This window comes from Ischnura elegans, chromosome 3 (assembly GCF_921293095.1).
Source record: "Ischnura elegans chromosome 3, ioIscEleg1.1, whole genome shotgun sequence".
Classification (NCBI taxonomy): Eukaryota; Metazoa; Arthropoda; class Insecta; order Odonata; family Coenagrionidae; genus Ischnura; species Ischnura elegans.
Window position 1 is genome coordinate 96,404,419 of NC_060248.1, and position 14,669 is coordinate 96,419,087.

The following is a 14,669-nucleotide window of genomic DNA, read 5'->3' on the forward strand; positions in this document are numbered from 1 at the left end:
TTATTAATTGATAAATTGCAATAGTTATTCTTAATATTATAAAAATCTGAACATTACCCTAGAAGTCACCTAAAGAGGTGTTTGGCATCGGGAAAGCTATCGAACACGCAGGTATTAAGTATGTGTACGAATGAACATCGGTCGATATGCATCGTACAAGCCCTGGCTATTGTTAATTTCACTTTTCCTTCAATATCCGACGCGATTTCTCGGAAGTAGGTGTGTACGCACGTTCAAGGGTCGAAGGGGGAGGGAATTGCTGTCCATGGCTACGATGGACGAGAAACAGCGAAACATCCCCCCTCCCCCTTTCCAATCTACACCCTCCTGAAATAATATATTTCATGCATGTATCAAAGGCCATACCCATAAAGCATGTCTGTTTATCTTTCCCTTCCGATTTTTTTCTCTTTGGCCAAGATCTCCGGGGATCGCGGAGATGCTGGGTGCCTGCTCACGGCCTGTCGTCGCCCGGTGCGATGGAGAGAGGGAGACGGCTTTAGCCCAGACAGCCGAAAAGAGAGGAGAAGCCACAATACACACGCCTCGGAAGATTCCTCGCACCCGGACACCCAATTCTGACCCTTTCTTCCTCAAAAACCCGCGAGCTGGAAACCCGAAAAAAATCCGTCTCCCGCTTCCCTGGTTGGTAAGGTACTTGAAGGAAGTGGCCAAACCTCTATGAAACATTTTTCCGACCTTTACCATTTCAGTCATAATGTCCATTAAAATGGCATGACTTTTAGGGGATTTTGAACCCCCAATGTGCATGGTGGTCCATAATTAGGGACATAGGACATAAAATGTATGAGTCAAAAAATCTCCAAACCTCTTGGCAAAGCGTTCATGACACCATTATAGGGTGGTTTCCTATTTTTTATTGCCTAAATCGAAAGATTATTACTCCTGGATTACGATATTCACGCTTTTAGATTTTTAAATGACGATATCTGTTTTTCGCGATTAATTTAAAAGTGAAAATTTTCAAGCGCGCGAAAGCGCGACGGCTAAGTACGAATGCTGGGAATAGCCTGTGCGACGTCATTCTGGTTCCGGCTGCCGCTGTCTGAGGTTACCTTGGCGCGAGGCTATGAGTGCCGCTACGATGTAGGCTGCTAGCAGGTAGCTGAGTACCCCGCTAGCATGTAGCAGAGTACCTTGCCAACAGGTAACGCTTGGCTTAAATAAGGATTATTAATACCCTATCAAACCAAGGAAACTTTCTGACCATAGTCAATTTTAATAGGTATCATTAAGAATCGTTTCCCTGAGCTATGTGCTACATGCATGCATTGGTAATCTCAGACGATGTAAAACTCCTGACTACTCGTATAGAAACTAGGTCCCTGTGACGTCAAGTTGAGTGGCATCGCATGGGCGCGAATCTGGCCTTTTTCAAATGAGATTAAAATTGACCATTAACATTCATCTAAACAGGGATTTCTGAAATCAAATACATAATTTGTATCGTACGAATATTGTATTTCCTTCTATTATTATCGAATCAGAGGTAATTTTGCTAATTTGGCTAGAGACAGAAACAATAAAATATTTTTCCGAGTACATAATATGTTCTTTACGTTTTTGGTAGTAAAAAATCGGAGTTTATTTCCATATAGATGCTGTACATATAAGTCTTGATGTTTCACTTTCAATATTCAGACGTTAAGGCCGAGCAATCAAAGATTTGGGCGCTGAGCCAGAGCTGAGTTAAGATAACAATTTATGAGGGGGTGGTGGAATGTAGAATGATATTTTTTCACCGTAAATTGATTTTCCCAATAGTAAAATGGATTCGAGAATGAGCTTACTTTTTCAGACCACTCATTTAATTAATCTTATCAGCAAAGTATGCCAGGAATATTTTCATGACGGCTTGTAGATCTGTCTTCTATTTCATCACAAAACAATTCTCATTTCAACTGATTAAATATGTGAAGCAACCTAGTCGGGTTTTGCAAATAATATTTCCCAACCAAATATAAATTTTTAGATGCGTTCTTTTTCAGTTGAAAAGTAAATGTTCATGATTTTTTCCATAATCACTTCTTACTTCCACAATTATTAATCACATTCTCTCTGATCAGCTAATTTATTCTCGTTAAAATGAACATGATATTTTATAATAACTCTGGTTGGTCGTAAGGCCATTTTCAGAAAGAAAATTTCGGGGGGCTATAAATAGGAGGAGGTACATTAATTCAATTAGAGGGGGAGCACAGAAGACCGTACATACTTGGTCAAACTATTCGCACCCCACGCTAAATATATGGTTCGCATATTTGGTTCAGTTGCGCAGCGGTGGGGGGGGAGGTTTTGGGGTATAAACCCCCCCAGAGCTCAAAGAAATTTGATCTATTTCACTTAACTGGATTAATATTACTTATAGACAAGCGTAAGCATAATAAGCCGTTTAACTCACCATTTTGAACCACTTATCTTTAAGTTTTCTAGGTAAGGGCCCCCGCACCTCTTACCTGGAGGGTATTCCAAACTTCTAGGCCCCCCTGTATAAGTTGCGCCTAAAAACCCCCCTAGTATTAATTCCTGGCTGCGCCTCTATGATCTGGTTAACCTATTCGCACCCCTCGCTAATTAAATCCGGTGCCGCTCGGCATAAAAGCCGAAGCGGACGGAGAGATAGGGTCTTGCAAGGTCCCCTGAAATCTTTGCAAGGTGCCGTCTTAGTTTTGGACCCTCCTGCAACGATTTCACCTCTCTCCAGATTACATTTCTATCTCCGGCATTGCTTGGGACGAATACCTCAGGAAGGTCAATAATCTCTCCTCATGAGGCAAAACATGAGGTCAACTATGGTAAAAGAATCATGTAAATCATTCTCTCAGTGTAATAAACCGTTTTTAATGCTAATATTTTCTCTAAGTTGAACATCGGCCCTGTGGCGCAACGGATAACGCGTCTGACTACGGATCAGAAGATTCCAGGTTCGAATCCTGGCAGGGTCGAATTTTTTCTCGCGTGTTTTCGTTAATTAACGTGTTTTTCCTGCAATGAAAAAGTTTTTTAAAATTGATTTTCCTCATATTTTTAAAGCGTACAGCTTCTACAGATAAAATTTCTTGCAGATTGGTTGAATACGATTTTACCGAGCCCCTTTAGTCTGTATACCATTTGGCTGACATCAGTATCTTTCAACCGATGCGTGGCGAGGACTATACGAAATTGATGCAAACTAGGATCAATCAAAGGCAGCGAAGATGCATGAAAACTCGGACACCTATCATTTAATTAATCTAGAAAAAAATTACTTTCCGAATCACTTTTATGGAGCTTCCTTTTTTTATTACATTTCATTATGCTAAGTCGATTCCATGAAGTTACGCACGAGACAACGAACTTAAAAATCATATATGATAAAATAACTGCTCATTCTCAATTTAAAATTATGTCAATTACATGTAATTACGTTGTGTCCTTTCTGCCCATGTTTGGTAATTAGTGGCGTCAAAAACGTGATAAACCTAGCAATAATGCCATGCTGACGCATATGAACAAGTTCATAATACAGTCAGACTTTGCTTATTAACAGTATTGATACAAAAGGATGAAGAACTGAAAACTGAAGGAATTGACTTTTTCTCTAGCAATCGTTAAGAGTGCCAAAAAAGTTGCACTTCTGAAAATATGCCAAAAATTCGACAACGCAAGAGAAATCTGAGTTTGCAATTTACAGATTGAGGCACGCTCTTTACTCATTACCAACTGTGGATAGAAAGAACACGTTATAATTACACAGAAAACTTTCAGTGATTTTCGGAAAACGAAATGCAATATAACCATAGTAATTTGATTTTGCAACTTTCCGAAAAACCACACTATTTCCATTATTATGTGTATGGACATCAAAGAATTCGAAATTTCCTTAATATTTCCGGTGATAATAATTTTTCCTGGTGATTTCTCTGTTTTCCAGATTGAAAACATACTGAAAAGGCAATGTGATTAGCAACTTGCCGAAATAGGCACGTTATATCCGCTGTTGTTTAATACATATTAATCCGCTCGGAATAGAAAATATATTGAAATCGCTCAGTCCAAATAAATCACCTGGTCCAGACGAAATCCCTTCTCGCGTATATAAAGAACTAGCCTCAGAACTTGCCCCCTACTTGCAGTTAATATTCAGTAAATCCATCAAGCAACACGAAGTACCTAATGACTGGAAAATCGCTAATGTAACGCCTATATTTAAAAGTGGAGACAAGGAACAGCCATCTAATTACAGGCCGATATCTTTAACGTCCATCTCTTGCAAAGTCCTTGAACACATCGTAGTCAGCTCGGTAATGAAACACCTAGACGCGCAAAACTTATTAATGGGAAATCAACATGGATTCAGGAAAAGCAGATCGTGCGAAACTCAGTTAGCGCTTTTCGCCCACGATATTTTAGTCTCCGGGGAAGACAACATTCCAGTACACGCGATTTTTCTTGATTTCAAAAAGGCATTTGATAAAGTACCCCACGGAAAGTTAATATTAAAACTGAAATCTTATGGTCTAGACGAAGATGTCATTTCCTGGATTAGAGAATTTTTGAGCGACCGCGTCCAAAGAGTAGTATTAGACGGTGCAGTCTCCAATGAGGTTAGAGTGACTTCTGGCGTTCCTCAGGGTAGTGTCATTGGCCCACTCCTATTCCTTCTTTATATAAACGACATTGGCGAAGTAGTGCAGAGTAAGTTACGATTATTTGCAGACGACGCTGTAGTTTACAGAGAAATTCGTTCCAGCAAAGATATGGATGAACTAACGAATGACCTTGCTGCTATCCAAGCTTGGTGCGATGCTTGGCAGTTAGAATTAAATTTGGAAAAATGCGTCGTAATGAATTTCTGGAAGAAGAATAACTCCCTACAGCGTAACTATGTCATTCGGGGCACGCAGTTAAAGGCAGTTGAATCTGTGAAATATCTAGGGGTTAGACTCAATAATGATCTATCGTGGAATAAACATATTCGAGAAATAACCGGTCAAGCTAATCGTAAAATGGGTTTTGTTAAAAGAATATTAGGAAAGTGCGACGACAAAGTGAGAGAAATTAACTACTTTTCCCTCGTTAGACCACATTTGGAATACGCTGCCAGTGTTTGGGACCCTCATGAAAAAGGCTTAATAACAGAGTTAGAACGCGTGCAAAGAAGAGCTGCCAGGTATGTGAAAGGTCGTTACGATAGTCTTGTTAGTGTAACTGACCTCTTACATAAACTCGGATGGGAATCTCTGTCGGACCGTAGATTGAAAAATAGACTAAACCTTTTAGATAAATTCAAGAGCAGTGTCTTTTCTGACGAAGTTAACCATATCTTGCGGACGCCAACGTACTACGGAAGATCAGATCATATAAATAAAATAAGAGAGATAGATTGCAGAACAGACAGATTCCGAATGTCATTTTTTCCACGATCAATAAGAGATTATAACGGCAGCAATAGAACGCGTAAATAGATTGCATGACTTGTAGTGTAGCCTACTAACCTATGTAAAACTTACTGCATGTTTCTGAATTTCTATTCTATATTCTATTTCTAACAGCATATAGTAGTATAGTTTGTTATTATACGGGACGTTTCTTGGACGGTGTGGTGTGCATGTGGGAGTCCAAATGCATGCTGCATGCTGGTGATTGACCACCCCCTGCCAAACACCCTAGAGGTGGCTCGCAGGGTAATTTGTAGATGTAGATGTTGTAGACATAAGCATCACGGAAAATTCCACTGTCAATTCCATATTTCCCAGAGATTTCCCTGATATTTCCTGGGAAAGTTAAATTCCCTGAAATATCTCGATCTTTCCTGCTATCTATTAGGCTGGACTCCCAGCACGATTCGCTAGAACAACAATAGAGTACCCGGGTGTCGTATGTAATTGTACAGCCGGTTCTTTTCGAGTTATAAAGCTTAAAGCGAGGAAATTTAATAGTGAACTTTACCATCGTGAGCTCATTATAGCTTAAAGGCTCGCTCATCGAAAAATTTAGTCTACAATGTTTCAATTCCTCGTCTCTCATTTCCACCATAGTCTGTCACGCTTCTTTGCTGGTGGGATGACCGACATACGCTCCACATCAGAGCAACTGTCTCGAATCTACTTGTGTTTTTATTTCTCTGCGTGACGGTATAAAACGGGGCGGGGATTGGAGAGGGGGTTCACAGGAGGGGGGAGGGTCCAACAGAGACTCCTTCGTGGTGTTCCAAAGAGGGGGACTGGTCCCCCCTTTTTCCTCTTCGATAGGGCCGGAGAAGTGGAGTTTGTGTTAGCGTCTCGATCGGAAATGTTTGAAAATAAACGGAGGCAAACATTTCTTTTAGGTATGCGGCCGTAACGGAAAGTAGCAGGCAAATGGCGTATTTATTTGCTCCAATGGGATACGGGCCCCTGCACCGAAATAGAACTCTTAGGTTTATTCTCTTCGTTAGTAGGCGGGACTTCGGTTTATGTATCCTGGAGAGAACAGTCGCGTTTCCCTCTGAAAGAAATATAGTTTTGATTAGCCGAGACAGGGATGATATTTGAGAGTGTTGTTCCCGGACATGGAACATCTTTTGTTCGAAAAATTATATTATGAGTCATAAAAACATCCATTTCCGAATCATAGTTTGCGTACGCTGCTCGAAATTACACGTGTAGCGATTGAGAGGAATCAGACACAATACGGAAAACAGAAGACATTTCATTTTCAACGCGGTAGAGCTATCGATTAAAGGAATTGGAATGGATTGAATATGAAGTTGAAATATTTTCTAACGGCGATAATTTCATGTAATAATTTATAGCGGAGCTCAAAAGAGATTCAAATCGGTGCGCTAACAGAGATAATGAGGGAAGAAAAACACAGCAGAGAATAAAAGCTTCAATGCAGTGACTGCAATTCATGCTACATTTGAAAAACTGCTAGGAATTTCAAAAAACATAGCCAAAGAACTAAGGTCATGTTTCGTGAACAACAAATCAACCTCCAACAATGCCAATACAACTTAGGTATTTTACACGAAAAACAAATTAGCTATTTCCAACCATATTATCATCTACACAGAAAGGAATGCCCCGCTACTCCATGAACTTGAACAGCCAAAATTGTCATCGGTCAAAACCATGGCTCAAGGCGGCTGTGTAGGTCTGATTATTACGCCCTTAATTATTGCCATACAGTTTAATTAGGGGATTACTCGTGTTGCTTGCCAGTATTTTAAGACAAGCGATGTCATTGCGCAGGAAAATCATTCTGGAGAAAAAAAATGCCTCCACAAAGTTGCTCTGACTGGGTGAGAATAGCTTGTGAGCATACCTAGAAAATAATTATGAAGTGAGCAAGTTATATTTTCGATATCAGTTATGTAAAGTTATGGTAGGGTAGACAAGAGCTAATTCAATACCGGGTCTGTTTCAATCAATTCACAAATACGTCCGATGCGAAAATCCAGAGCTAATGCATGTGCTGCAGTTAAGATTCGTCACCAGAGTGATGCCTCATATAGCGCACGCCGAATTTTAAAGGTTTCTGCGTTAATAGCTGCGGTACAATCCTTAGAAATAGTGGCCAAAGGTCCTTTTAATCAATTCCAAGAACTTGTGCGCTTTGTGCTCGACAAAAATACGATTTGACATTCTTACCTTAAAGCGTACCAATTGCTACAAACAATTCACGAATTTAAAGTTCACTACTTATAAAAGAACAAAATAACAAGGGTCTAATACAAAGTAAATGAAAATAATTCATTAATCTGCGTGTATCCCGCCGGGCTAATTCAGTCAAAATTAATGGGGATATTCTATAACTCGATCATATTTCAAGGCTTATGCAGATAACGCCATTTAATCTCTCTATATTTATTAATCAATTGGAATATATTTTGGAACTATTGCAAGTAATGAAGACTATGAAAAATGAAAGAAAGAAAATTACCACAATATCCTTCCGACCACACCAGGTGTCTTTGCCCGATTTGAACTGATTCTAGGCACTTGAACTGGTTCAGTCAATACTTACTCCCATAGTTTATCCAATTTAGATCAACTGTTTCGCCTGCCGAGTTAAAATAAAGAATTTTCATTCTAAGATTGTTAAAAGGATCGTGAAAATATTTTGTTATCACAATTGGCGATAATATTCACCATTAACATATCAGATGAAATTGATAATAAATCTATTAGGATAATTTAATCTATTATACGTGATGACTAAAAATGACGGAATTATTTTTAGCTGTCATTAGCGACCAGCTTTCAATGGGTTTTAGCAGTGGTACTCTTTTCACAAAAAGAGAACCATGGAAGCTGGAAATTGTTTACTGTAACGATTTATACGTGTTTTATATTTTATTTTCTCCCGCGGAAGACTATGCTATGAATTAAAATATTTGATGGAAAATGAGTTAACTGGCCAGAATTATTTTTTTTACATTTAAATTTACAGTTTTTTTAAAATCACAGTTTTAAAAATTTACAGTCTTTTTATTGAGATTATGATTTTTTTTAAACTTAACTTCGGAAAAGGATAAGGCCGAGTCATATTTTTTTGTGTTTTGACTCAGCAATAGCAATATCCTTCCATAATTTCATCACCTCGTGTTTTGACTTCCGTCGAGGATCAACGGGCTCCTCTGCAAGTAGAGATATAACGGTAATTAAAAGCTATGACGAATATCTATTTTGTTAAATAAATTGCCGGCTAAAGCCTTTGCAAGTTGGAATGATAAGTTGCGACGAAAAGAGGCTTTCCTCATTCAGCCATTACCTCATAAGTTTAGATTAAAAAGAACTCGAAAGTTGCCGGGAACTTTTCATCAGTTGATGAAGTCATTCGATGCTCCGTTCATTTACTTGTTCAAGGTTGACCGCTCATTGAGAGAAGAAACTGATCGCAATATTGTATACATCTATGAATCACGCGAGACCGATGCGAGGAGGATAGTTCTTCCTAAGACACTGTGATCCGCTCGGCATGATCTCGTGACGTCATCAACTTATCTACGAAAGGGTTAAGGCCGCCGGTTTTTCGCCATGACTAGCTATTAGGTGATGAATGAAAAACAAAACGGAAAAATACGCGTTTCTTTACCTTTAAAACTCCATCGACCGTAAAAATTTCGTGAAAAATTCAATCCTCTTCACCTACTCGTACGTGTATTTGTTAAAAATTTCAAAAAGTTCCCTTGATGACTTAGAAGAACAACTGGAACCCTTATGAAGTTGGGCAGATATCAATAGAGTACCTATAGAAAAGAATATCAGCGCAGGGCGGCCAGATTGTGATGAGTAGTTTTGACAAAAACTGTAGCGTATCCAATATGTTAGGAGAGATAGAATGGGATTATTTACAGGAGCGTAGAGCAAAATATTGGCTAAATTTATTTGGTAAATTCGGAGAATATTTTATCTCGGACGGCGTAAAACCATAGAGTATACTTAATATATGGTAAAACATATCCTTCGTTTACCGAAGTACTAAGGTAGACGTGATCACTAGAAGGAAATAAAATAAAAAGAATGCAAAATGTATAGATTCTTTCCTCGTACTAGCAGGGATAAGAGTGTTTTGATTAATATAATTAATGGCGTCACTCGCTAGGTCGACTCATGGCAGGTTTTTCTTTTTTCCCATTTTTCTAATCTTGCATGGATTTGCTGTAAGGATTACCAACCGTTGGCAAGTTTTTCATTTTCATGATTGTGCACGTATATTTTGTTTTTACCTTTGCGTAATATTTTATGACCGTGTAGTGTGCATATGGCAATCCTCTTGCATGCTGCATGTTGGTGTTCGATCACCCTTTGCCAAACACTCCTGAGATGGCTCGCAGGATATTACGTATATGTTTATCAAGTGTTCAGGCTTCACGTGGTAGAACCACACAGGGGCGCTAGGAATTAAGGCTAAGGGGGGGGGGGGGTTTAGGCGCAATTAATACTTACGGGTGTGGAGGTATTGCATACCCACAAAGGTAAGCAGGAGTTGCGGGGTCCCTCCTCCAGGAAATTTTTAAAAAATAATGGTTCAAAATAGCGAGTTTTACGTCTTTCTGAGGGATACTTGATAAATCCTTACACTATAAGTAATACTAATCCAAATAAGTGAAATGGATTAAACTTAAAAATTTCTCTGAGCTCTGGATGGGATTTTATTCCCCAAACCCCCCCCCCCTTCGCTGCGCCACTGGAACCACATATCTATTGCGCGAAATAAATCTCTTTGTAATGTCCACAAAAAGTCTGCATTTCTTCCGGGTTTCCTTCCGCGTCAGCTTGTTTGCAGACAACAGTTTCGCTGGCTATCCTGCCAGCGTCTTCAGGTCGAAGGTGGGATTGTGGGAAGACGTGGGTGGGAAGGTGGGAAGACCCTGGCAGGATAGCCAGCGAAACTGTTGTCTACAAACAAGCTGACGCGGAAGGAAACCCGGAAGAAATGCAGAGATCAATCCATCACCGCGGAAACCTACGTTCTAACGTCCACAAAAAGTTTTTAATACTCCGACCCCGGGTATCAACTGCAATATAGTCATTTAAAGGTCATATTATTACGTAGATGTGGAACACGTGAGGGCGATATGAGAGAAAAATCGAAGTCGAGGAATGGGGATGGAGGATGAGGAAAAAGGAAAACAAAGAGGGGATGGAAGGAATACGCTCGGAAAAAAATGGAGGGAGCCTAAGAGGGAGGTGCGAACAGAAATGCGACCCTCTGCTTCGACGCCATTTCCCAGGGATGTATAAATCTCGCGCTTTCTTTTTTCAGCCGTCGAGACTCCCAGAGGAGGAGGAAGAAGAAGAAGATGGCGATTCCAGGAAGGGAGAGGATGAGAGAGTGGAATTTGCTGCCTAGGAGATGGGAGAACAATATCCTGTCATCGGCAATACGCTCAAAACACTCACACTCCATGCTCTACCTCTCCATGTAGCTTTCAATATACAGCGAAACATGCCAAAACATATTTTAAGCGGCCACCTTCATTCAGTGTAGGGGGCGTGCGCCCCCCCCCTTACGGGGCTGCCCGCATTGCCGAACATAGCAGCAACACAATTGTAACTTTTATATATCATAAAATAGCATTGTCTTGTATGTGTGTATGGTCAGTTTAATCTTCCGTCGCGCGCAATGGATCTGACAAGCTAAGCGCGAGTTTTTTTTTCATTTTTCCGCGACACTAGGTGGCATAGGCACTTGACGCTCATAGTAACCGTTTGTTTTGTCACACTCTATGCAGCCTTTCACTTTTCGCCTATATGCCGAATGATCAATGGCGGATTTTCAGCATAATTAAGCAATATTATGGTGCAATAAAACAAAATAAAGGCATTATTAGATAAATAAGATAGCAAAATAAAAAACACAGATCTTATAGAATTCACATGCTTAAATACATTACGTATAATAATACTCCATAGCCTTCAGAGCACGTTTGTCGCACCTTGCTCGATCGGTCCGGGGCCATAAGACGGCATGTAAAAGGGTCTATGCAGAGCACAAAATACATCATGTTAGTGTTCGACTACACTAATAATGGTGCTTTAAAGTTTGAAGGTGTACCACTGAGCGATGCTAAGAGTTAATATTTTTTTCACATCTGTGCCTCTCAAGCACATTGCGCTTGAACTCAGAATTCCAATGTTGCGCCTGACGAAAGGTTAAATAAAACTATCTTAAATTCAGCATGTAACTTGATTATTTTTCATTACGATAAAAGCATAGGTAGTTCAAAATATCTTTTGCTACCCCATTGAGTATTTCTGTATCCGTTACTGCCTTCATAGGCCGCTACTTTTTCTTGTACCGTAGGCATTTCTCGTACGGGTAATTTTAATTCCAATTCTTTTCAGAGGCCACCGCCAACCTTTAAAAAATACGGTTGGCGGTCACATATGGCGGAGAAACATAACAGCAGAATCTGCCTATATACAGGAATCTGCAGTACCTCAGGAAGTGGTAGGGGAGGCAATTTCAAAATTTTTTTGTCCATAAACATGACGTCGTAACTCCTTAGTCACTGAGCTATGGCAACGTAAATATTTTGTTGAATGCACTTTGTAGTCTCCATGAAAACGGGTTTTCTTCGGTTTCCAGCCTTTTAGACCTTTCTATTAAATACTCCGGATTTTTAAGGACATTACATAATTCAGATTGGAAGAAAATGTGCAATTACAATAGATTGAAAAAATCAATCTCAAAATGAGTGAGATTGGGCAATCGTATTGTTAATACTCGCTGAAAGCTCCTGATTAATTAAGCTCAAAAATGAATTGCTTCAGACAACTATAAACTTACATTTTCGTCCCGTCTTAATTATTTAATTTCCTTCGAAATCCAGATATTAAATAAAATGCCTAAAAGGATGTATAGCTAAGAACAACCGTTTTCATGGTAACTGCAATGTGCGCCCAAATAAATGTTTGAGTTGCCAAGCTCAGTAACTAAGGACTTGCGACCCAATTTTTATGGACAAAATATGCGTAAAATTATCTCCCCTACCACCTCCTGAAGTATTGCACATTCATCTGGAAATGCCCTGCATATTTTTAAGAGAGAAAAATTATTATAACATAAATGCTGGAAGGCCCATCCAGCGTTACAAATATAGTGTGCGTCGCCGTGCTGAAACCGAAATCTAGCGGCGCTGACGCCGAGTCTGCTGAAAATAAGATCGTGAATCTCCTGGAATATAATCGGTACCAGGATGCACATTCCTTATATTATCTTATTTTTGCACTGCTTAATCCTCAGAACTAAACTTTTAATTGTTTGCGACCAATTTGCTTAACAACTATCAGATATAGGTAAGTTTTTCACGCCACTGATTACCATCTATGGCCGGAAAGAACACATTTTAAATGCAAAGAAAACTTTCAGTGCTTACAGGAAAACTAAATATGGACACGCCGCTAAAAATAGTCTCGGTTACTGCCCTCTTTGAATTTTCACCATCGGCGCGCCTATCTAACACAACAGCAAATACTATACTCATGGCAGCCTCGATATATTTCCCCGAAGATATTACGATATCTCGAATAAGTTGGCGTCATTGCCAGCGTCATAACCCGTCTATACGGCTGGAGTGACGAGAGCTGAAGAAGATACATCGCCTTACCTAGCACTTCATCATCACTGGTTTTCAAATAAAGACAACTGAAGATATTAAATCCATCGAATTCATAATAATCCGCTTTGTGCTTTAATAATCCGCCCTCCTGAATACTGTCCCGCTTCCGATGAAGACGAAACCGAATGGTGGCACTTAGCGCCGGTCCGACGGAAGCTCGTGAACACGATATTTATGGGGGCATAACAAAGGTTAATTTCTCTCAAGATAGGCAACTTGACATAGATTGGATACTACAGCACCGCGGCTGCTGGAAAAACACCGTGGACCAGTACAGACCTTTACACATTCTCGAAGGAAGTTAAAAAAAAAAGTAATAAACCACACGGAATAGCGTGAAGTAGTGCTGCCTAGAGTGCACTCTTGAAAAGTAAAAAAAAAGATGGACGATATGTGGCGTTCGGCGTTTAGGAGGTGATATTTTTTTGTAAAATAAAGTCCTTCAGTGCGCTGACGAAAGGAAGCCGGGATGTATGCATAAGGGAGGGAGGGAGTAAAGAGAAATAGGTGAGGAGAGTGGGATTGAAAGCGTTCGGATGAGGAGGGAGGAGTGCATATAGTGGAGAGGGTTGATGGTGGTGGCTAGAGGGTAGAGGAAGACTGGTGTCGGAGGAAGGCGCGGAATGGATATTGGCTCCGCTGACAGATTCATGGAATGCAGGCACGGGAGACGCGGATGGGCCCACACCCCTGTCGGGATGCTGGGCGATTCCCTGGGAGAGGAGAAAAGGGGGTTGAAAGGGGAAAAGAGTACGGGGGAGGGGGGGAGAGAATAGGGAGGGTGACTCGCGACTGGCGGAGACGTCTGGACCCATGAGAAATTCCGTCTTTTGGCTCAAACAAACGAATATGATATAGATCATGGCGAGTGAAATACTCGTCATCTTCATGGGAACATGAATACCAAAACGACGGAAAATTCTACGTTATTCTTAAGATAACAAGTACCAACGTTAAGACGGTGGAAACAATGAGCGATAGAAACTTCGCGCAATTACATTATATTAAAAGATTTTATTTGGCACATCTAAGACCGCAAATCGAGCTGGCATTTTACGAAAATGATTTATTTCATTACGAGTAAAATAGTCATCATACTCATTCAAACATAAATACTAATAGACGAACAATAGGATAGTTTCCTTCATCAAAGAAAACCAAAGGCATTGATTGCGATTCGTTACCCAACATTAGTGTATTCATAATAAACATATTATTTGGTTTTCGAAATCCCATTTTAGACGAATGTCAATGGTCAATTTTATCCTCATTTGAAAAAGGCCAGATTGGCGCCCATGCGATGCCACTCAACGTGACGTCAAGGGACCTAGTTTCTATACGAGTAGTCAGGAGTTTTACATCGTCTGAGATTATCAATGCATGTATTTGGCACAGAGCTAAGAGAAAGGTCTCTTAATAATCACCTATTAAAATTGCCTATAGCGGGAAAGTTTCCTTCGTTTGATAGGGTATTAATAATCCTTATTTAAGCCAAGCGCTACCTTTACCCAAGCGCTATTTAAAATGTTGATTTCATCCACCTTTTCCAAGCTTA

The 14,669-nt window shown here is 40.0% G+C and overlaps 1 non-coding gene across 1 annotated transcript; it reads left to right on the top strand.

Moving 5' to 3' along the window:
- Positions 1-2,893: 2,893 nt before the first annotated feature.
- Positions 2,894-2,966, top strand: Trnar-acg. Its single transcript has one exon. It is a non-coding gene; the product is annotated as a tRNA-Arg (tRNA).
- Positions 2,967-14,669: the final 11,703 nt, after the last annotated feature.